Here is a 25,002-nt window from a genome sequence, read left to right on the forward strand (position 1 = left end):
ACCAAGTGAACCACGCTCTCTTCATGCAACTCCTAAATATCTCCCGCCTCACCTTTATTGTACCTGAAGTACCGTGGTAACAGCCCCCGAGGGCCCCTGCTTCCCCTCTGCCCCGTGTCTCAGCCACACCTGGGGTCTGCTAGACCCCTGCCCAGGGCCTTTCCCCAAGCTCTCTGCTGCCGGCCCTTTCTTCACCGTCTGAGACAGTGACCGGCCCTGACTCTGGTCGAGTCTGAGCCTGGTTGGCTCTCCAGCTCACGGTGCAGTCATCCCACAAGCTCACACACTGCAGCTGCACCCACCCCCTCGGTTAAGTCCAGCTTAAATACAGCAGAGCGGCCTGGCACGGACTTCAGAGACTGGTTCTCCCTCATGACTCCCGACGCAGAGGCCTGCCACTCACCGGGACCTGTCCCCAGACACTGCCCCACTCCAGTCAGCGACATTCCTGAGCCACAGCCAGGCCCACAAAACCCCACTCCTGGATGTGGCTTCCGAGGCCTTCTGGGTGTTGGCCAGCCCAATATACAACTGTGACCCCTCAGGAGCGCTTCCCTCGGGCCTGGTCCCTGTGCTGGCTGGAAGACTTTGTTCCACATGTTCCCACCACGGTGGGCTGCCTGGCCCGGGGCCCCAGAACAGAGTACGTGCCCCCAGCTGAGACCGCCCAAACTGTGACTAAAAATAAACGTTACCACCTTTTAAGTTGCTTCCTTCAGGTGCTTTACCACAGCCCCGCCAGGAGCAGACAAGCTGCTCCGAAGGGGACTTTCCCAACCTGGGGTGCAAGACTCACCCAGCCCAGGAAGTGGGAGCCTTCCTGTGGATGAGCCCACAGCTCAAAGAGACAAACCACCCACGACACCTGGGGCACAGGACCCGCCACGCAGAAAAACGGCATCCCAAGGATTAGGGAAAATAAAACAAGAGAGCCGAGAGCTAAAGCAACACAGAAAGAAAAACGATAGAGACTTGGGGGGGGGGGGGGTAAAATGGTCAACACATATCTAAGAGCAATTCTGGAGGCCAGACGAGAAGCCTGAGAGCTGGAGTAAGGACGGAGAACTTTCTAGAACCAAGAGAAACAGCATTAACCAGCCCTAGATTTAACCATGACCTTAAGAGTTAACCTGTGCTTCCCAAGTCTTCCTGGCCCACCTTGCCCTGCTCCTGCTGGGAGGGAAGGAGGGTGCTCAGCCCCCAGGGGCAGGGCTCTGGTTCCCGAGTCACAGTGTGGGGGAGCTGTGGGAGGCAGGAGCCCTGCAGGAAAACCAGACACAGGTTCCAGCCAGGCCCCTGTCACGGCCAGCCGACTGACCTCTCCCACCCGTGGAATCTCAAGGTCTAGTTTAGGTCACCAGGTCTAACGGATGTGTCAAGGAAAAGGCCAGGTTACTGATGTCCTTTCTCAGCACCCCCTTGTCACAGTTCCAGAGGCAGCTGTGTACCCAGTGGCTACAGAGGGGGTAGTGCCTTGTCCACACTGGAATCATAGGGCCTGTGGGCATTTCTTCATTCAGTTCTCTTGACTCTCCTACATGGTCAGCACGCCGTGACCCTCCCAGATCCACAGGGAAACTCATTCCCCAATGCAGCGTTAAGAAGTGTGGCCTTTGAGAGGTGACAGGTCACAGGGCTGGTGCTCTTACAAGGGCTGGCATAACTGGCTACATCCCCTGACCCTTGCAACCCTTCTACCATAGGGGCACAGTATTTGTCCCCTTGGGAACGAGGGCAGAGAGCAGCCCTCACAGGCGCCGAGTCTACCAGTTTTTCATCTTGGGCTTCCCAGGCTCCAGAGCCAAGAGAGATAACTTCGTGTAGCTTATAGATCACCCAGCCTTAGGCATTTTGTTATAGCAGCACCAAGGTGCGGACCATTGTTGGTCGAAAAGGAAAGTGAGGCTTAGAAATTCCAGAAAAGTTTCCAAAGGTCACTGAGGTAGGGTCACAGGGTCTGAAGGTGAACCAAGGTCTCATGTCGCAGCTTTAGCCGCTGTTTTAGGGGGCAGTATTGATACTGGAACTGAGGACTTCATGCTTGCTGAAGTCCACTTTTCAATACTGCCTCATATGTGTGCATTCCACGTGTCCCAGGCCAACACGATAATCCCCATCTCATGAGCTACTCTGTCCAGCCTGTGGTGCGGGCAAGAAGGCCTAGGCGGGTCTGACTCCACCTTAGGCCTGCCCAGGCCTGAGCTCCCCTAAGGACACAGGCCGAGGGATCAAGCTGCTCCCCAAATCTGTCCACCCACAAATCTAATAGCATCAGGCACAGTGCTAGGTGCCCGGTAAGCTAATCCTCACAAAAATCCATTAGGCTCTTTTCCAGAAGAGGAAATGGAAGCTCAGAGGACCCAATCTGCCGAAGGTCCTCAGCTAATGAGAGACACAAGGAGGATTCCAGCTACACCTCAGCTTCATCCACCCTGCTGTGGCTTCTGCCGGTCTTCTGACATGGAGGCCGTGGGCACAGGAGCCGGGAGCTCAGCCTTGGACTTGATAAGCAGGAGTGACACACTGGTAATCACTGTGAAATCTGTAGGCACTGTCACTCTTTTCCAGGCAGGGACAAGACCAGACGAGACGAGGTGAAAGGCGCGGGCTTGTACAAATCTGCAGTCAGGGCAGAACCTTGCAAACAGCTTCTCCAAATAAGGTCATGTTTCCAGGTTCTAGGGAGTAGGACTGTTCTGGGGGGGGGGGCATCCCTCCCTTAGAAGAGCAGGAACAAATGCTCTAAGGCACAAGAGGGACAAGGTGCGCATGGCAGAGGAGCGAGGGTAAGGCTGTCAGCGAGGCTGACAGCAGCTGAGAACAAAGGACCTGGAGGCTGACAGCACCCCAGCAGGCCGGTGGGCACGGGGATGTGGGGGTGTGGACATGGGACCCGGAGGTCACGAGGAGAGGACTGGAGCATGTGAAGGACAGGCTGAGAGACACACAGGGGGGAAGAGCCCTGGACACCCCAGCTCAGGCAGTGTTAAGAGGAAAAGGAAGCAGGGTAGCAGGGGACCTCGCAGCCAATGGGGGAGGGAAATGGAGGCTGAGGAAGAGCAGGGCCAATTGCCCCCTCTTTTTTCTGTGACGTTCTGGGGTTGTTTTATTTTGGTGCAGGTCCTGGAGTTTGAACTCAGGGCCTAGGTGCTGTCCTTGCATTTTTTTTTTCTCAACTCTAGTGCCCTACCACCTGCGCTATAGCTCTTCCTGGTTTATTTGGTAGTTCATTGGAGATAAGCGTCTCAACAGTTTCGTTCCAGCCAGGGCTGGCTTTGAACTGGGATCCTCAGATCTCGGCCTCAGGCGGGAGCTACTGGCCCTGACTTCTGAAACTTTCTGGAGTCGTGAAGTAGAAAGTACCTGGAAACTGGGGAGTTAACAAGAAAACAATGAACCACCTGGTGAGGGGAAGATGCCAAGACATTGAAGGCATCTGTAAAATGCCTGGGATCTGGGCGGAGCTAAGGGGCAGCAGCATCTTCTGAGAGTCTGGGCGGAGGGGGGGAACATGACAGGAAACCAGGAGAACGGCCTCAAGGGGACGGACCAGCTGCTGAGGGACGAGGGCCCTAAGTGATCCCACCACAGGGCAGCCTCAACTGCCCCCCTCCCCCAGGTATTTATCTAAGCCCTCAGGGAGGGCACGGTGCGTGTGTGCAGAGAAGGGCTACGGGCAGCAGCGCCCCTGGCAGCTGCTAGGAGCGGGGAGCCCTGAGGCGCACCCCTGGCCAGCTCTCCGGTGGCTCCTCATCACAGCCCACGCCAGGCATTCCCAGACAGGAAGTGTGTGGAGAGGGGCAGGGCGGGAAGCCAGAGGGTGACTCAGGCAGTGTCCTCCACCATGCGGGTGCCGACCCCCGGGGGGCGGCAGCGGCATCCCACTTCCTGGAAGCATTCCTCAGCCCTGCTCCCAACTTCCAGAGCGAGGGCTCCTCTGAGGATTCCAAAAGGCACGGAGTCAGCAGCCTGAACCAGTGTCACGTGACACCGCCTTCACCCGCCCAACATGCCCACATTCGTTCTGCGTGGGAAGTAGCAACTTTCTAAGGACAACAGGAAATGATGCAAGGCTAGGCCCTGCACCCCAGCACCTCACCCACTGCCAGGCCTTTCATGGCCTCTCCCTCTCCTTCCTTTCTTTCTTTTTGGGCCAGTCCTGGGACTTGAACTCAGGGCTTGGGCACTGTCTCTGAGCTTCTTTTGCTCAAGACTACTATTCTACCACTTGAGCCACAGCTCCACTTTTGGACCTTTTGGTGGTTAACTGGAGATAAAGAGTCTCACAGATTTTCCTGCCCGGACAAGCTTCCAACCATGATCCTTAGATCTCAGCTTCCTCAGCAGCTACAATTACAGTCGTGAGCCACCAGTGGACAGCTATGAGCCCTGATTTCCAAACTAACTGGTTATCAGGTTAATGTTAGAACTTGAAAGATCACACGATTTCCTGTATGAATGGACTCACATTCAGTGGAGCAAGGAGTTAGGTATTCTAATACTGTAGGGAGAGGATAAATTAGGTTAACTTAAGGGAGTTTGGCAATCTAACCAAAGGTATCAATATCCTTATATTTTGATTCACTCAAAATCACACACACACACACACACACACACACACACACACACTTTAAAAACTGAAGAGTGAGGCTGGGAATGTGGCTTAGTGGTAGAGCGCTTGCCTGGCATGTATGAAGCCCTGGGTTCGATTCCTCAGCACCACATACACAGAAAAGCCAGAAGTGGCGCTGTGGCTCGAATGGTAGAGTGCTAGCCTTGAGCAAAAGAAGCTCAGGGACGGGGGGTGGGGGGGGGGGCTAGGCCCTGAGTTCAAGCCCAAGACTGGCAAAACAAAAACAAAAACCTGAGTAGGGGAGGGGGAAGAGGGAGAGTGACTGAGGGGAGTCGGATGAAGGTACATTGTATGCATCTATACATATGTCAAAATGAAACCTTTCTACAATTAATTGATGCTAACAAAAAATATGTGTAGAGGAGGAGCTAGAAATATGGCTCAGGTCATAGAGCGCCCAGCCAATGAGTAAAAAGCAAGCGTCAGATATTAAGTTTGAGCCCAACTCTCAAAAACAAAATAAAACAAAACAATGTGTGTGTGTGTGTGGGGGGGGAACTGTAGCTACCAAGTGTCAGGAAGTGAGGGGCACAGGTGGGCGACACAGGTTAACAGGCCAATGGCTGCCTCCAGGAGCCTCTATTCTAGTTGATGGTCAGACGACTCATGAATGAAGCAAGAAACAAGACGTTTCAGAGTGCAGCCCTGACACGTTTAACCGTGCTGCACACTGACGGGTACCGAATGCTATGCGACGCTTCCTCCCCAAATGCTATGTGACGATACAGCTGAGTTGATCAATTAGGAACCAAAAGAGATGAACAACAAAACAATAAAGCAGAACAATGAGAATAATAATGGAATAAAGCAACTTTTATTCCAAGAATTTTCCATTTAATATTTTTGGATCATCAGAAGTAAGGCTGCAGGTGAGATGACTCTGATAGTACGAGACAAAAAATATCCTAAATGCACACGAGCAAGACTGTTACTCTCATAAACCAGCATCCTACTCTAATCAAATGCATTCTTGAGCTGGATGTGGTCGTACAGTCCTGTAATCCCAGCACTCAGGAAGCTTGAGGCAATAAGACTAGGAGTTTGCCAGAAAGCCCTAGGTTACACAGCAAACCAATAATTAAAATGCATTCTTGGAGCTATATGTGAATCGATAGCGATAGAAATACTTCACGCAGGTTTCAAAACAGTATCAGCACATTCAATAAAAGCCAGTCACAAAGACCACATATTATCTAACCCCATGTGTAGAAAATGTCTAGAGGAGGCAACTACATGGGGCCAGAAAGCAATGAGAGATTGCCTGGGGGCAGGGAGAGGAGACCATAGAGGGAATGTTAACTGATTATGAGATTTCCTTCTGTACAATGTGAATGCCCTAAAAGTAGGTTATAGGAAAGGTTGCACAACTGTGGAAAGAGAAAACCATTAATCTATTACATTGTAAAAAGGTGAGCTTTGTAAATTGTATCTCATAAAGCTGTTGAGCCAAAGCCAGGTGTGCACACTTGTAATCCCAGCACTTGGAAGGTTAAAGCAAGAGGGTCATGAGTTCAAGGCCAGTCTTGAGACTCTGCCTCAAAATAAACAAACAAGATGGGGAGACCAATGGAAGAGGCAATAATATTGATGAAGACGCACTGTACTCACAATCTGACTTGTGGATTGAATCCCTTTTGTATAACTACTAAAATAAAAAATTCTTTTTTTTTTCTGATGACGAATCAATTGATATTTTATTGTATAACCAAGGCCCAATGGTTTTTTTATGCTGCCTGATAATCAGGTATCTCACAAATAATTTAAATGACAGAGATCTAGTTGAAAATTCATTTGGAGAAATAAAATAAAAAGCATGAGCTGCTTTGATTTCCATTTTTAACAACAGACATAAGACATATCTATATTTTATACTTAATTTTTTTTGTACAAAAGTCAAGACCTAAAGTATGTTTCCCCAAGAGAAAAATTCTAATGTTAAAACTTCTTTTGAAAAAAAAAAAAAGCCAGGTGCTGGTGGTGCACACCTATAATACTAGTTACTCAGGAGGCTGAGATCTAAGAATGGTGGCTCAAAGTCAGCCCAGGTAGGAAAGCCCATGAGACTCTTATCTCCAATTAACCACCAAAAAAGCTGGAAGTGGTGCTGTGGCTCAAATGGTAGAGTGCGAGCCTTGAGCAAAAGAAGTTCATGGTGGGTTTCTCACTTGTATCCAGTGGTGCTTTGGGGTGGTAAAATCATTGATCTTTATCTGCAGGGCCTTTAATTGGGTAATAAAAATTTCTTAAAAAAGGGGAAGAGGGGGGCTGGGGATGTGGCTTAGTGGTAGAACACTTGCCTTGCATGCATGAGGCCCTGGGTTCAATTCCTCAGCACCACATACACAGGAAAAAGCCCAAAGTAGTGCTGTGGCTCAAGTGGCAGACTGCTAGCCTTGAGCAAAAAGAAGCCAGGGACAGTGCTCAGGCCCTGAGTTCAAGCCCCTGGACTGGAAAAAAAGGGGGGGAGGGGCTAGGGTATGGCTCAAGTAGGAGAGAGTCTGCCTAGCATGTGTGAGACCTTCAGTTCAAACCCCAGTACTTAGGGGGTTAAAAAAAGCTGGTAACTCACACTTATAATCCTAGTTAGGAGGATATGTTCTGAGGATTCAAGTTCAAAGCCATCCTGGGCAGACAAGTCCAGGAGACTTATCTCCAGTTAACTAGCAAAAAGGCAGAAGTAGAGGTGAGGCTCACAACATAGAATGGTGCCTGTGAATGAAAAAGCCAAGCAAGAGTCCTAGGTTCAAAGCCTAGTACTGCCACACACACACACGCGCGCACACACACACACACTCACAAAGCCTCTAAAAACACAATCTGGCCTCAATATAGTTTCAGAAAGAGGGTGTGTAAGGCTGTATAAAAGGCACAAAAATATCCATCAAAATATTAACAGAGGCCAGGTGCTGGTGGCTCGTGCCTATAATCCTAGCTACTCAGGAGGCTGAGATCTGAGGGTAGGAAAGTCTGTGAGACTCTTCCCACGCCCTCCCCCCCAGTTGTGGGGCTTGAACTCTGGGCCTGGGGACTGTTCTTGAGCTCTTCAGCTCCAGGCTAGTGCTCTACCACAGGAGATAAGATAACTTTCCTGCCAGGGCTGGCTTCAGGCCCAGAGTTCAAGCCCCATGGCTGACAAACAAACAAATAAGTAAATAAAACAACAGAGGTGACTTTCTGAAAGGCAGGGTCTGGGTAGTTTTTATTTTCTTATTTATATTTCCTGGTATTTTCAGAATATTCTAAAATGTAGAAGTCAACTTGTTTAGCTGACACAGCAAATGATGCAGGGTCATGAGATCTACCTGCCCTCTACCTGGGGCACGGCCAAGCGTGGAAGGGTCTGACTCTGTGCCCTGGATTCCTCCACAGCTGTCCTATCCCTGTGCCAGACAGCCAAACAGAGGGAGCGGCACACTGGACAGAGCAGCCCAGCCCAGCCAGGACAGGGGGTGTCTGTCCGCTGGGAGAACTTGCTTCCCCCAGTCAATACTTTGACGGGAAAGCCGGCAGCTCCCATAAGGCTCAGATGATATCAAAGGACCCAAACATGGTGGAAGATTGTCAGAACACTTTCGGGGGGGGGGGGGGGCTTCTTGGTTAGGAAGTGGAATTTTTTTCTGGTGGTGAAGGCCTCTTTCCGAGATGACTGGAGCCGCAAGAGGTGGCCACCAATCAGCCTAGAGCTCTCCAACTAGATGTATCCCCGAAGCTTTACCATGCAGATTCCTGGGTTCTATCCCTGGAAATCTCCCTATTTCCAAGCTCGCAGGCTGACCCACTGGCCCAGGGGAGATGTGCTGTCTGCCACAGGGGAGATGGCCTGCAGCAGCTCTGCCTGAAGGACAGCCAGGCCTGGGGATCGAGGCCACCAGGCAGGGAAAGGGAAACTCCACAGGGAAAGTCCACTGGTGTCTGGCAATCAATGCTGAAGCCTGCGGGCAGCTCGAAAGCGCAGGGCTTATTCTGGAAGGTTCCTTGAGCCCAAGAATCTTGGCAGCTGACAATGTGAAAAAGGGGGCTGGTGTGACTTCAGAAGACAGAAGAAGTCCCTCCAACAGCACGGAAAAGCCCGCCAGCTCGGTGGCTCCCTCGGGGTCAGAAGCAGAAAGGGACAGCACAGTGTGACTGAAAGAAGTCACAGAGTTCAAGGTTCAAGTCCAAACCCAGCTGCCTGCAGATTAAAGATGGCCACAGACCCTGGGTCAGGTTCAGGCCATTCTTCCCGTGGGGAGGTGGAGTCTGTTCCTGTCCCGGAATCTAGGCTGGCCCGTGATGCTCTGGCCAGCAGGATGTGGCCCAGGTGAGTGGCTGGACGCGAGCCTGGCCTCAGCAGGACTCGCTCCCACCCTGTGGGGTGAAACACTGAAAGAAGCCGGGCACTGGCTGCTCAGGCCTCAGGAGGCTGAGATGTAAGGCCTGCAGTTTGAAGCCAGCCAGCGCAGATCAACCCAAGAGACTCTTATCTTCGATTCACCAGGAAAAAGCTGGACATGGAGCTGTGCGTCAAGTGGCAGGGTACCAGCCTTGAGCAGAAAAAAAAAAGCTAAGGGGCAGTACTCAAGTCCTGAGTTCAAGCCCCAGTACAAAAAAAAAAAAAAAGAAACCTATACATGAATATTCATGGTATTAAAAAACAAGGGCTAGGGGTATGTATGGCTCAAGTGGTACAAGGTATTGGATTCAGTCCCCAGGAAAACACACACACACACACACACACACACACACACACACACACACACACACACAGAGGAAACCATCCAAATGTGTCACCAATTGATTGGATAAGTGAAATAGGACAAATAGGACATATTCGCACGATGGAATGCTATACTCTGCCTTCAAAAGAAATAAAGCCTGGCTGCACGTTACAACACAGATAAGCCGTGCAAACAGTGGAAGAAGGCAGTCAGCAAAGTCACGTGAGGAATGGCTCTACTCACAGAAAGTGAAGTGCACAGAGAAGGGACTACATCAGCAGTTTCCAGGGGTTGGACCGGGGCAGGAAGGCCTGGGAATAACTGCTCACAGGTATGTGCTTGTGTGCGGGGATGTAAGCATTCTGGAATTAGAGTGTGCTGATGGTTGTGCAACATAGAAAATACATTAAAAACCACTGGTGTCCAGTTTAAAAGACATGAACATTACATCACATATCTCAATTCTAAAATGTTGTAAAAATATCTCTGTTGTCTTACAAAACAAGCAGCTCGCACTGTGCCTCGTGGCTGAGTGATCCGGAACTTGCCGGGCCCTGCGGGCTGCCTGCCCGTCACCTCCAGCTGCGTCCTCTGCCCTCGCTGGCTGCTCAGCTGCCCTTCATCTCTTCTACTTTCTAATTCTTGGGCAAGGCCTGGCCTTTGCCTCACTGGATCTACCCGCTCCTGGTGGGCCACGCCACCTACTCAGACCTATCCGAGACTGTCTGCAGGCCACGACTCCAGCCCCCCAAGTCACCCCAGACAAGCTATCCAATGACCAGGGCTGCGATCACCAGTGTGTGTCAGCTGAGGGATATGGTTTCACGTGGGACATAATTATAGCTCAGGCATGGAGGAAGGCGTGGAGAGGACTCACAGGAAGACATTGGCCCACAGCACAGAGGTCTCCTGGGGCGGGAGAGCGAGGGACAGATGTGACCCAGGCAGGTTCAAGGGAGCAGATGGCTTATGGAAACTAGCCTGTCACTAAGTGTCAATGTGTGGCCCAGTCTGCAAACATCTCACTGTGGAACACCAACCCTGACTCACCCTCCACGCAGACTGCCTGCCCCTCACCTCATTCTGTAGGCGGCGGAGGGAGGGAATCTGCCACCCACTGCGCTGGCTCGGAGCTGCTCTGGGGTGGAATCTGAGCCCTGGCTATGAGGAGGCAGGAGCCCCATCCCCTCCTCACCCTGACCACCGCGCAGACACCCCATGGCTACCCGCTGCCCAGGGAGGCGCCAAGGAGGGGGGCGGCTGCTGCCACTTGGGGGAAACTGGGGAGAACAGATGGGGTAGCGGGGAGTGTGGGCCAAGGATGGATGCAAAACTCCTCCCGGAGGACCACAGACACATAAGGGCCCACAGGACACAGGCTTTGACGTGTTGGGGTACACATCCAATGGCTCAAGAGCAAAATCAGAGCCCAGGGGCTATGGAAACCCCCTACCCTCAAGCCTGAAGATTCCTCGCTATGCCTCCCCACCTTTTCCAGGGCCGAGGCAGGGGCTGGCAGGGGCTGGCAGGAGTGCACCGCAGGCAGCTGCCACAGGAAGTAGTGTGGGGTCCCGTGGCAACCACGAGACTCAACCCACTCACGCAAAGTCTGGAGGCCCTGTTCAGTGAGTGCTTACGCCCCGCCTGACACCAGGCGCAGATCAAATGGAGCACGCAGCACGGGATGGGAGCCCCTGCAGTGCCTTCCCCGGTCAGCCCACCTCCTCCTCTGGGCTCAGCGCCCATGTCTCCACCCCCACGGCACGAGGCCCCTGGGTGAGGACTGGCAGCGCCGGGATTGAGTTCCCTGGAGCCTCCTGTGAACTGCTACCATATTCCCTCGAAGTCCTCACCCCGAGTGGCGACGGGGTAGAGTTACAGAGCGCCACGGGCGCTGCTCTGCTCCGGGACAGGAGCGGGGCCACCTCTGCCCTGCTGCCCCGAAGGGTCCCTGGGCCCCCCCTGGGGAGCCGCCAGAACCCCTGGGGAGATGCTACTTATGCCCAGCCTTTCTGGATCCCAGCTCCAACCCTGCCTCCAGGCCAGGAAATAGGAACTGAAATAGAAAAAGGTCTCTAAAAATAAACCAGGGGTGGCAGGGTGCAAGAAAGGAAACAAACAATGCCTGAGCACGGCAGCCGCCTGTGTTCAGAGCGGGGCAGGTGTCTGGTACCAATGGCCTTCCAGTCCTGTGCACAAACCGGTAGGTGTACACTTGCACACGCAGTTCTCATGAGCCTTCAGGCCTGGGCTGGGGTCACACTGGCAGACAAAGCGCAGTTACTGAACTAGGAACAGACAGTTTGAAGGCCCAGAGTCCAGGCCTGTCACTTGTGAGCTGTGCCACTTAGGAGGTTGTTTGGCCTCTCTGAGCCTACATCTCATTATAAAACAAGAACAAAACTTCCACCTTCTGGCTGGCAGCAGAGAGGAGGAGGGAGGGGGGAGCGGGCCTGTGGGATGATGCTTGGCCCCTGAGGGAGAATCTAATGCAGGCAGTCCCCCCCCCCTTTCCCTCCCTCAGGTACAGGTGCACACAAGAGCCACCTTTCCCTCTCCCTACTCCACACTGAGAGCTGCTGACTGGGGCCCCAGCAGAGCCTGGTCCCTCCCACCTGACAGGCCTGGCCTGTGGTTGGCTGGCTAGTTCCCTACAGTTCTCTGGAGCATCACTGTCTTGGAACAGATCCAGGGAGCCACTAAACCCAAACATTCACAGGGCCTCCTCTGCCCAATGACCTCAAATGAGACTCGGCAGGGGCCTCAAGGCCAGCCAAAATGCTGCTCCTGCTCAGGAACCAACAAACAACTGCAACTGTTGTTCTCTAAAACCAACACCAGTCTAGCCAGTCAAGCTGGTCCTTTCCAAATAGAATAATGAGATTTAGCCAGTCAGCCTACTTCTGAGGCCCAGTGATGGGGTGAGCAAAGACACACACTTTTATCACTTGGGTTCAAACTGCAACTTTTTCCAGGTGACGGTGCCTCACGTGTATAATCCTAGCTACTCAGAGGGCTGAGAGATCTGAGGATCACACTTTGAAGCCAGCTCGGGCAGAAAAGACGGTGAGACTTTTATCTTCAATCAACAACCAAAAGGCTGGAAGTGGAGGGGTGGCTCGGGTGGTAGAACATGAACCTTGACCATAAAAACTCAGGGACATCACCCAGACCCTGAGTTTAAGCCCCAGAACGGACACACAACACACAAAATTACAACTCTTGTGCAATGTTAAGCATAGCCTGAGCTTCAGTCTCCTCATCTGTAGAACAATGATTCCTCACTAGGCCAAGTGATGAGCACAGAGCACCCCACGGAGCACCCCGTTACTCATAGTACCTGAGTCCTAGCTGAGATAAAAGGGGCTCAGACACAGGGGGATACAACCGGCCCAGCTCTTCTCTGTCTAATCGCAAAGCCTACAATGTAAGTGGTAACTCCACCACAATATGCCATGATAAGTCCCAACATGGAAGTAGGAAAAGGAAGCCTTGCCCAGATTTTCAGGAGAGGAAAGGCAGAGAGGAGGAAGCAATTGGGAAAAGCCCACCAAAGCTAAAAGTCTATTGTCTCCACTGAGCTTAGCAGGGAAGGGCCAACAGCTGGGAATGGCTTACCTTTCCCTCTGTAGATGTCTGGCTATTCCTGTGAATGCCTTCCCCAAGTAGGGATTGGTGTCGTCTTATGAAAAGGCTACTCTGGGCTTGGAATACGGCTTAGTGGTAGAGGGCTTGCCTAGCATGTATGAAGCCCTAGGTTTGATTCCTCAGCACCACATAAACAGAAAAAGCTGGACGTGGCACTGTGGCTCAAGTGGCAGAGTGCTAGCCTTGAGCAAAAGAAGCTCAGGGACAGTGCCCAGGCCCTGAGTTCAAGCACCAGGACTGGCAAAAAAAAAAAAGGAATGAAGGAAGGGAGGGAGGGAGGGAGGGAGGGAGAAAGGGAGGAAGACAGAGCTTCTCTGTGGGAGAGGGCACTCCAGCTGGCATGTGGCCATCCTGTCACCTGACCAGTGCTGTTGAACACCTCTGCACCCCGGTGCAGGCCGTCAAGGAGCCCCTTTCTGGGGGATGGCCTTTGCTTGTGGTGAATGGGGCCCCATGGGGGCTGAGGACTGACTTCACTGAAGGGTTCCAGTCACGGGGCCATCATGTGAGTCAATGCCTTCACGATGAGAGGTGAAGGCAGAGAGGAGAGCAAGGCTCAAGCTGCTGTCCTGGGGAGCAAGCAGCTGTGGGAGAGCTGGCTTCTGCTCAAAAGGCCCTCCCAAGTCATCTACAGCGCACGGGAGCAGGGCCACCCCTGAGGCGGCGGCCGCAAGTGACCAGCGCAGAGGTAAGGGCTGCAGATGCGCAGTGGCCTGGGCCAGCCATCAGGCCGGGGAAGAAGACGGCCAGTGGCAGTGCAGGGAGGGAGGGAAGGGTGAGGGGCTGAGAAAGCACCTGTGTGGAGGGGGAGGGAGGCGAGGACCCCACACAGAACAGCCCGGAGGGAGCAGCCCACCGTCTTCCGCCAACACCAGCAATGGAGCCGCCTGTGCCATTCAGGAAGAGGAAGCTGCTTTACTTCCTTCTAGTATTTTAAATCAACTTGTTATTACCGGTTGGCATTTCCTAGGTGAGATGTGACATATATTCTATGGGAAGGAAGCAGGGAACACAGGCATCAACATCAAGAGGTAAAGTGAGAAGAAAGAGGATAAGGGGTGCCAGCTAAGTGAAGCAAAAGGTCTCAAGGGACTTAAGTTTCTGACTTCCTCCCCTTCCACTCTGGGCTCAGTCTGGGCCAGTCCTCAAACATACCGGCAGGGTGCCGCTGTGGGGCCTTTCTTTGTACAGGCCTGGAATGACCGGGCTTGACCGAACTTTGCTCAATTTGCAATAGTCAAAAGCAATAGCTCTCTGGGAACCCCACTTGATCTATGGGCATTTGAGGTGCTGGCAGTGGCAAGCCTCGACTCCAAGTCTGCCTTGAGAACCGGGAGGATAAACAACCCACAGGCCAAAGCACCCTGGGAGGGAGCAGGGCTGGTGGCACACCCCTGTGAGCCCAGCTACTCAGAGGGCGGAGCCAGGGAGGGGCACGTGACAGAACAAAATATGAAGAAAAGAGAGTGTGGCTTAGGTGCTGGAGTGCTGACCAAGCATGCCTGCGCCCCTGGGTTCAAGCCCGAGGTCCATAAAAATAAAGGGACACAGAGAGGATGAACGTGCGCATGTGTGCTGTGCTGCTGAGCCACACAGCGGTGTGCGTGGCATGAGATGCATGGGGCTGCTCCCCCCGCGCACCTCTCCACCATGGCTCTCTCCTTCAGCTGCAATGTCACCCGCTGGGGAGGCCTCCCCTTACCTCTATTTAAACTTGCCATGGCTGCTCACTGACAGGGCTTTTTTCTATATAACATGATGCATTTATCCCCTTTGCCCTCCCCACTCCCCTGCGGGCAGGAGTTGCGCTCTGAGGTGAGGCTCTGGCTCTCGCTTCGTGGCCCAGGCTGAGCTTGAAGCGGGCTCCAGCGTTTTCCTGGCTCGGCCTCCTGAGTCACGGAGACCCCAAGCACACACCATCACACAGTGGCAGGAATTTTTAAATCTCTGCTTCCTTTACCGTTTCCTTTCCTGTGCTGGAAACACAGGAGCTACCTAATAAATACCAGTTGAATAAGTGAACAGAAGAGGAGGAGAGGAGGAGACGGAAGTGGTATGAGACTTAATCCCAGATCCTCAAGCAAGGTGAAAGGAAGCCTTTAGTACTGACCTGACTAAAGGTGCAGGAGAAGTTCCCCCCCCCCCCAAAGAAATCCTGAGGGTTCCCTGAAATGACCCCTGAATTGACAGATGGTCTTCCAACAGTTTGGGAAAAGACTGGACCGATGTTCTTCCAGCACCATCAAAGGGCGTCTTGAACGAGTGTCTCACCTGGAGGAAGATGAGCCCCGGAGCATGTTCTGGTGTGTTGTAATGAATTATTACCTAGGCTTAAGATGGAACATACTTATCCCCTTTGCGTTCTGGAGGTGAGAAGGCCAACCCCACTTTCCTGGACCGAAGCCACCATGTTGGCAGACACACACTTCCACAGAGGTCTCAGAGGGAACCTGTTTCCTTGCCTTTTCCGGCCTCCAGAGCTCCATTCCTTGGCCTCCTCCTCTGTCTTCGAAGCCAGCAATGTCTCATCATACTGCAGAGGTCACAGTGACCTCTTCCTCCTGTGTCAGACCTCTCTGCTGCCCCTTTCTAAGGATTCCACCTGCACTTAGAGCCCAGCAGCTGAGCCAGGAGGAGCTCTCACTCGAGACCCTCCCCTGCACACCTGCAGGCTGTCCTGTCACAGAAGACGAGAGTCACAGGGCCCGGGAGTCCTGGCCTCAATGACTTCAGGGGACACTAGTTAGCTTACCATCAAGCAAGCAAACATGAAGGGCACAGAAGGAAAGGAGTTTACATGACAGATGCCATTCTACATGAAAGACGTCAGCCTCGGTGGTGTCTCCAAGCCTGCGTCTTTCTTTAGCTCTACTTGCTTTCAGTTTTTGCTTTGTTTTTAGGATAAGGGCATACTGGGGTTTGAACTCAGGGCTTTGCTCTTTGTTGGCAGGTGCTCTACCACTTGAGCTACGCCTGGCCCTTTTTTGCTTCTTTTTCAGATAGGGTCTCATCTTTCTTGCCTGGGATGGCCTCAGACTCCTATATCCACGGGAATTCACCCAGGACACATGCAGAGGGTCTCTGCGCTGTCCCAAAGGCTTTGACAGGATGGGGAGCTACAGTGAAATGGGGTGGGCCAAACCAGGGGGGAGGGTAAGCTACACTGCCTGGGACAAGGGTCCAAGAGCCCACCTGGGCTTGGAAAGGAAGGTGGGTGAGACGAGGGTACCCTGATCACCCGACAATGTGGGTCCTGTTGCACGGCAAGTCTTATCAAGTCTCCTGTACACTGAACACCTCGGAGAAGCACAGCCTGAGAAACAATGGAGTCCGGGGATGGCTTTGCCTGTGGGGGGCATGGCCACCACAGTCTTTCCTGCGGAAGGACAGGCTGTGCGTGGCTTTGCTCCAGCCCAAAGGCCTCAAGGGCCAGTGAGGGGAGGGAGGAGGACTAGCTGCTCCCTCATCGCTGCTCTATGGCTGCAGTGGGTATTCACAGGGGAAACCACAAGCGGTTCTCAAGCAGGGGATGAGACACTGTCTGGAGATCTAGGGATGCTGCTGATGCCCCCATGGTGCACAAGTTGTCGTTCCCCCCCCAGATCAACAGCTCAGCCAGTACATTTACCCTGCTGAGCTGAGGAGGTCCACACACCACGGTCCAGACAATGAAGGGAAACTGAGGAAAGTATCCCGTGCTTGCTTGTTTAGAAGGGCAGGCCCCAGACACTGTGGCAGCCCGCCTGCTCAGCCAACGCTGCCATTAGGACAGCAGGTTGGCGTGTCCTCCCGCTGGAGCGGAGCCAAGTAACCCTACCTCAGAGGTCACACGGCCTGGACCCGGAAGTGCCAAAGTGGTAAAAAGGGTCAAGAGTTACAGGATCCAAAACGCAAGGCCTGCTGATCTGTTTGGAGCCCTGTTACCATGCCACTTCCACAGGAAGACGGGGAAGCTTGCTTAAGTACAGGCGGGCCCCAGGGCACAGGAGCCTCTCCCTGAGGTGCTGTCCCCCGGAGAGCAAACTTTCAAAGCCGGGCCCCTAGTAGCTGTGGAGAGCTCAGTAATGGTTCCTGGGGAGCTGCTGAGATGGCAACGGGGCCAGGCCCAGGTTAGGAGCGGAAGACTGGACTAGAAAGGAAAGGAAGGGGCTCCCTGTGAGGTGAGGAGGCCGCCTGGGGCCTCAGCCCGAGATCGGGGCAGGGGGTGCTTCAGAAAGACACCTGCCCCCAAGCTACACTCGGCACAGCTCAGCAGAAAGGAGAAAAACAGCACCTATGGGGCTTGGTCTTCATTCATGGCACAGGGCACCAAGTCACAAACCCACAGTCTAACAGCCTGTTAACACTAAAGCTAGCTCTGCTAGCACCAAGCCACACAGGCCTATTCATTACTATTACTGCTTTATTTTATTTTATTTTTACCAGTCCTGAGGCTTGAACTCAGGGGCCTGGGCACGTCTTTGAGCTTTTATGCTTAAGTCTAGTGATCAACCACTTAAGCCTTCTGGCTTTAAACAAAGAAGAGAAAAAAGACTTGAGCCACCAGTGCCTAGTTTCTGCTTTACGTTTTAATTTTTGAAGAACTTATGCTTAACTTTTTATTATTTTGGATGCTGGTCCTGGGGCTTGAACTCAGGGCCTAGGAGCTATCCTGAGTTTCTTTGGCTAGCACTCTACCACTTGAGCTTCAGCTCTATTTCCAGCTTTTTCTTAGTAGTTTATTAGAAATAAAAGTCTCATGGATATTCCTGCTTGGGATGACTTTAAACTGTGATCCTCAGATCTCAGTCTCTTCAATAGCTAAGATTACAGGTGTGAGCCACCAGCATCTAATGTTTTTGTTTAAACTTATTTATTTATTTATTTTGGTCAAGTCATGGTGCTTGAGCTTGGGGCCTGAGTGCTGTCCCTGAGACATAGGAGTCTTTTGGCCACTCAGCTCAGCTCAGCTCAGTCTTTGGAGGCTCATGCCTATAATCCTAGCTATTCAGGAGGCTGAGATCTGAGGATCATGGTTCAAAGCCAGTCCAGCAGAAAAGTCCCTATGAAACTCTTATCTCCAGTTAACCACTAAAAAAAAAAAAGCCAGAAGTGGCAATGTGGCTCAAAATGGTAGAGCGCTAGCCTTGAATGAAAGAGCTCAGAGACAGTGTGCAGGCCCTGAGTTCAAGTCCCATGATCAACAACAACAAAAGAGTCTTACAGCTTTTCCTGCCCAGGCTGGCTTTGAACTGTGATCCTCAGATCTCAGCCTCCTAAGTAGCTAGGATTACAGGTGTGAGTCACCAGCGCCTTGCTATGTTTAACTTTTTAATGTTCCCTAACAATAAAACTTAAATGCAGTTTCCCAACTTTGGTGAATTCTTTCATCTCCTCCATGCATCAATAACTAAGTGGGGGAGGGCCCAACCTTCCCATACCCCAGGTACTTAATCCATGTCTTGGCTGCACCCAGAGGAACTCAGATTTAATGAGAGGAAGAATTTTCTTAGAAACCTCTCAAGTAGTCTACCCATTCTCCTGCTAGCTGTTTTCTGGAATGGGAATGACGAGAAGAGGCCCATTTTTCCTGGAAAGAATTCATTTACAGGATGTTACCTCACATAAAGGACGTTAATACTAGCTGGTTTCCAAAGAGGCCCCTTTCCTTCCCCAATGGACCATGCCTCTTCACTGTCACACCCAAGTGCAGTCCTCTGATTGTGAACTAATCCTGTGACCAAGAGGGTCACCGAGGGACTGCCAAGGCTAGGGGCAGTCAGTAAGGCAGGACACAGCACCAGATGCTGCTGCCATCCCCTTGGACTCCTTCCTTTCCTCCCCTCTCCCCCTCCTCCCAGTATTCTCCACTTGGCCCTGCAGGTGCCCAGCCTCCAGCCACTGCAGCAACAGACCCCACGCAAGAACCAGCCGAGCCTGCTTTTGTATCCAGGCTCTGATACGCCCAACAGCTCTCAACACAGGAAGACTTTCCTGGTACAATCGATAGGAATATCAATGAACATGATTGTGATATTATAAAATGACATGTGTGACTGATGGTAATATCAAAGAACATGACTTTTGCCTTTTTGGTTTTGCGTGTTTTCTACTCTATTTGGACCAATAGATTTTAATGCCACTGAGTATGGAAAGTTTAAGGTTTGGATTCTACCCAGAAACTAACCTTAAAGAAACGGTCGCTTGTTAGGGCAGGGGACTGTATGCAGTTCAGTGGTCTACATTCACAAAGCCCTGGGTTCAATCCCCAGAATAATAAACAGACAACAAAACAAAGCATACAACTTGAGGTTTGGTAATAGTATAAAAAAAACGAATACCCCTAATGATTTGCAAAAGCTATTGAAAAGCTCTTCCCTTGCCCAGCCCCACGACCCAAGCCTGTAATCTCAGGAGACTGAGATCTGAAGGATCACAGTTGAAGCCAGCTTGAACAGGAAAGTCAGTGAGACTCTGATCTTCAATTAACCACTAAAAAGCCTGAAGCAGGGCTGTGGCTCAAGTGGTATAGCACCAACCTAAGAGAGTGCCCTGGCTCAGAGTTCAAGCCCCAATAATGGCACAGCAACAACAATAACAACAACACAACTCTTCCTTTCCTAAATCACTTACAGGGCAAGACGACACTTTATACATACCCTTCAAAAATAAAACATATGTAAGAGCCTCAATATGGAAGGCAATGTAAGAATTCAGCTGTCATTTATTAGACCAGCCAAAAGAAAAATATCAAATGTCACTTCTCTCAATAATTTGGTTTTGAGAAACAGGACCTATTTTTTCGTTAAAAATGTCATCATTTATTTATTTATTTATTTGGTGGTACTTGGGAATTGAACTCAGGGCCTCATTTATGCTAGGCAAGCACTCTGCCATTTGAGCAATATCCCCTAGTCCAACAATTTCACTATTATCAACACATAATGGGCTAATTATAATAAATAAATTGATATATCAGTAAATTATTCCCCTCAGTTTTAATTTTAAATCTCTTGGGGTCCTCAACAAATTTTATTCCCACATTTGTATTATCATCAGTTACATTCAGTAAGTTCACTCAGTACACTCAGTATGTTCATTTTTGTTGTTGTTTTGTTCTATTTTCTTTTGTCAGCTGTGGGGTTTGAACTCAGGGCCTGGGCACTGTCCCTGAGCTCTCTTGCTCAAGGCTAGCACTCTACCACTTTGAGACACAGCTCCACTTTTGTTTTTCTGGTGGTTAAATAGAGATAAGAGTCTCACAGACTTTCCTGCCTGGGCCGGCTTTGATCGCCATCCTCAGGTCTCAGTCTTCTGAGGAGCTAGGATTATATATAGGTGGGAGCCATCAGGGCCTGGCCGCTCACTAAGGAGGTGTGGCTCAAGTGGTAGCGTGCCAGCCAAGCATGAAAAAAGCCAAGTGAGAAAGCCAGTGAGAGCACAAGGCTCTGAGTTCAAGGGGTCTTGAGGCCAGCAAGTTTGAGACTGATCCTTTCACAGTATTTTAAAGCTGACCCCCAAACCAAGCATGTCTCTTTTCAAACTAGTGTGAGACCTGGTGAGACCTGGTTTCCTTAGGGGCCAGCCAGCCCCCAGGGATAACTTGCTGGTCTAAGCACACACCCTCTTCTCAGTACCACGGTGGGAGCGCCCACCCCTCCCTAGTCTAAAACTCCCCTCTGCCTGTCTTCTTGCCCACGCTCCTCAGCCCTGGACCACGCCTGAGACATCAGTCACAGCGCCCCGCCCACCGGAAGGCCCTGGTGAGGATGCCTGAACTGTCAGCAGCATAGCTTCTGGAGAGGAACACAGAAAACCGTGACGAGGCCACCCAGCCCCACCTGTGCCACGGCAAGGACAACAACCAGCTAGAACTGCACCCTGCGCTCAGGGGTGAAGTGGACGGGTCCACTGTGGTCAGCTCTGCAGAGCACACGCCAAGGCCAGGTCAGTGCGGCTCTCCCTGCAGGGGCGCTCAGAAGCCTCCACCCCCTTTCCTCCTCCCTGCCCGGGACCTTCCTGAACCCCATGACCAACAGACCAGGTGGGCACACCACCATGTATGGCAACAGGAAAACCGGCAGGGCGTGGAAGGCCGAGAAAGGGAAATGAAGCCCACAAACAGCTCCTGGAACCACTGGACTTCAGAGACGAAAATGGACCAGGAGGCCATGTTTCCCCTGACCCCCAGCAGGAACCCACCAAAACCCAGCCTCCCAAGTCTCCAGAACAATGAAGCTCAAACTCCCTGGAGCGCTCCTTCTGAGAGCTTGTAAAACCTGCCCAGCATCCTGAGAGCAGGGAAGCCCAGAGCATTGTTCCAGCGCCACGGAGATGGAAGCCACAACTCCGCATCAAGCCCCAGGAGCACCAGGAAAGCACGGACTCAGGGGGCAGAGACGGAATGGCCTCTCACTATCATTTCCCAAGTGCCTGTGTGCACATGGCACTCAAAAATATTTATTCTGCTGGGCACTGGTGGGTCACGCCTGTAACCCTAGCTACTCAGAAGGCTAAGATCTGAGGATTGTGGTTCAAAGCCAGCCCAGGCAGGAAAGTCTGTGAGGCCAGAAAAACAGAAGTGGCACTGTGGCTCAAAGTGGTAGAGCACTAGCCTTGAGCAAAAGAGCTCAGGGGCAGTGCTTAGGCCCTGAATTCAAGCTCCATGACCACCACCAACAACAACAAATTTATTCTGCCAGACACAGCTCATGCCTGAAATTCTAACTACTCAGGAGGCTGAGATCTGAGAATCATGGTTCAGAGTCAGCTGGGACATGAAAATCTGTGAGATACTTATCTCTAATTACTACCAGAAAATATAGAAGTCAAGCTGGGCTCATGTGGTAGAGCATTAGCCTTGAGTATAAAAGCTCAGGGACAGCACCCAGGCTCTGAGTTCAAGCTCTAGGACCATTAAAAAAAGCAACTCTATAAGAGAAAAAGAATAATCAGGTCAGCATCCCAATTACCCTCCAGGCAGCAAGAAAGTATATTCATTCATTCAACAAACATTTACTCAGGTGTCTCTTCTATGCCAGGCAGTTTCTTAGACACAACAGGAAACAAAGTTCTTGTTTTTGTGGAACTTATGTTTTTAGTGGGCTCAAGAGTCAAAAAAAGAAATCTCCATGCTCCTCAACAACCTATGTAAGCCCCAGACATTGGATACTTATTGATGAGTGCTTGCTACATGTAGGCATCTGGGACTGAGACCTAGCCAATCACTTCCTCACCAGGGAGCCAAGTCTGGAGCCCCTGGTCCGAGTTAGGGAAACGGGATTACCTCTACAGTATGTGTGTCTTCATCTGTCGGTGAACAGAAGCCACTGGGTAAGGACCACGCGCATGCCCCGAACACCACGCAGCACTGCAGGAGATAGAGAAGCCCGTGGCGTTAGCTGAGGGGCGCTGGAAGAGCAGTGCCAGGCTCAGGGCGGTCCGGAGGCAGCCGGCTCCTCCATGCTCCCTCGCCCCCATCCAGAGAGCTTGTGATTCGGAGCCTGAGTCAGCAAATTATTTCCCAATCCTGGAAGTTGTGGACTTCCAAGCAAGCAGACACTGGCTCGGCTAAGCTGACCAGGGTGGAGCAGAAGGAGCTGGCAAGGTAAGGATGAGGTGGTGCCCGACCTCCCAACATGGGTGGCAACTCATAAATAGAAGTATCCTGAGTCATGCCTGACTCCTTCACGAAGCCCCACAGACAGGCCGGAGTCATGCCCAGTCACCAGCCCGGGGAGGGCCGGGAACTACCTGCCAAGGAAGACCCACACGTCTGAAACCTGAGGCACAGCGCCGCTCTCTCCCTGCCAGGCCCGAGCCAAGTACTCAGCTCTTCTCTGCCACCCTGGCATCCAGCTGCTCCGTGCCACTCCCCCTGGCTCCAAAGGCAAGCAAAACACTCAGGGACACCAAACCATCTCCAAGAAACCACCGCTGGGTCATCTGGGACAACATGGCAAAGACAGGGGCACTGGGTACAGGGCTTCTGACACCACACAAGCCGGGGCCTGGCAGGGCAGAGTCCACGGGGCAGAAAAGAGGGCGTTTCTGCTGTGGCTGTGCTGGGCAGTGGGCCTTGGTGGCAGGAGATAGCTGAAGCCACAGGAGCCGGGCCACAGGGACAGCTGCACTGTCCCAGGGCACACCAGCACTCTGAGGACAACTTGCACAACTGCCAGGCAGCTGTGACCCCTGCCCTGCCACACAGGCCGCTGCCCACACCGCCTGTCTTTTTACCAGGCCTTTGGGGAAGGGGCAGGGGGGATCAGGCAGGACTGGAGGGCTGAAGGAGGGCCATCTCCCTGGGCGGGGGGAGGCACACACAAACAAGCAGCAGAGAAGCGGCAAGGAGAAAGATGGACCAACGGAAGGGCAGGCGGCTCGTCACACGGCGTGGACACAGCCAGAGGTCTGCCCTCCCACACCTTGGGACGGGCAAGCCGACCCAAGTGCTGAAAAAGCTACTGTTGAAATGCTGATGACCCACTTCATGGAGAGCATGGAGCGGACAAACTACAAGAAGCCAGGGCTGCTGGGGCCCAGAAAAGGCCTTGTCCCGTGCCCTCATCTGGCGCCTTAGGAGGAACAAACAGCTCAGCAGGCAAGTTCCCTTTTGGGGAGCCCAAGACTGGACCAAATTCCCGCCCAGCTTTTACCCTCAGCCTCTTCTGATGACACATTAGAACCCTGGAGGGATGTTTTCCACAGGAAGAAAGGAGGCCCCAGGGTCCAGCTCTACCACGATCCCCCCCAAGGGTTTCAGGAGGGGCTCAGGGGTCAGTGGAGAAAAGGGGACTGGCTCAAAAATAGCCACCCACAATCCTGCAGCTTTCACGGAGAAGGGTCAGCGCACAAGATTACAGAACTATGAGGTCTGGTTGGGCTAGTTCAGTTGGCTCTTTGCCATTGCCTGTTCTGTGGCCAATTTTGGCTCAAAGACAGGGAGCACGATCCTCAAAAGAGGAGACCTAGAAACCTGGAGCGTCATTTCTAAATGGGAGAGTGGGTCAAGTGTTCAGAATCCTCCAAGCTCAGGTGGGCACACACGAGGGCCCAGCATTTCCTGAGGATTTCTCCAAGGGGCCAAGGCCAAATAAAGGAGCTGAAATTAAATAAGAAAGGCATGAAAAGAGCTCCAACTGCAGGCAGGTGCAAAGGACCTTCTCAAGGTTAAGGAGGTGGTGGGCTCCTCTCCAGCCCAAGACAACTGCAAAGAGACAACTCAGGTTCTTGGTAAGCCCCACAACCTGCCCAGGCAGATATCAACCTGACACCCAGACCACACCAGAGCTCAGGGAACAGGGCTTCGGTGTCAGCCTTCCTCTGGGACTTAAACTCTCAAAGGAAAAAAAAAAAAAAAGGGAGAAATGACTTCAAGAGATCCTGTTCAGAAACTGACCCCAGAGGTCCAGTCAGGCAGATTGTTTGACACACCAGAGCAAATCAGCAGTTAGTTCAAACCACAGATAGATTATAAAAGGGACTGACAGCCCCAGGGCTAGCAGTCAGGCAATGTATTTCAAAAACTCCAACAGGAAAAGAGTGTTCTGGAAACTAGTACAGAGGAAGAAGGTTGAGGGTCACGGGCATTCTCTGGGGACACTGCTTCTAGAGACTTCTGGATGGGGCCGTGTGTAGAAGGTAGGAACGAGGGCAGAGACGGGGTGGGGTATTATGGTTTAAATGTACTCTATATATCCCAAGTGAAAAGACACAGAATCCTGTTTCCTGGAAGGGGAACAGAGTTGGATGAGAACTCTGGCTACCCTTGGCACACACCCAACTCAGCCGGTCTCTCCCCAAGGGTTCCTGGAAGTCGCCAGACTCATAAAGGGGAAATATTAAAGCTGCTATGAGAAGCACAGCCTACAAGTTGGACACAGCTCCATTGCAACAGCCCAGGAAATTCTCCCACAGACATACTTGGGCTCTTACATTTATCTCAGACATTCAGCCCTGTAAGTCAATGGGGGCTCAACACTCCCACTCACCCAGCCAGCCAGCCAGCCATGCCTATCTTAACTGCCCATCAAGAGATAGGCA

General features: G+C 52.0%; 1 protein-coding gene across 2 annotated transcripts in view; it reads right to left on the minus strand.

The window, feature by feature from the left end:
• Positions 1 to 25,002, minus strand: part of Ppard (peroxisome proliferator activated receptor delta) — a 49,708-nt gene that overhangs the window by 23,786 nt on the left and 920 nt on the right. For both annotated transcript variants that reach the window (XM_048347897.1, XM_048347898.1), the window contains exon 2: positions 22,244 to 22,327. The gene's annotated coding sequence lies outside the window, so the exon portion shown is untranslated. The remainder of the gene's footprint in view (positions 1 to 22,243; positions 22,328 to 25,002) is intronic.

The sequence above is a fragment of the Perognathus longimembris genome, chromosome 6, assembly GCF_023159225.1.
Source record: "Perognathus longimembris pacificus isolate PPM17 chromosome 6, ASM2315922v1, whole genome shotgun sequence".
Lineage (NCBI taxonomy): Eukaryota > Metazoa > Chordata > Mammalia > Rodentia > Heteromyidae > Perognathus > Perognathus longimembris.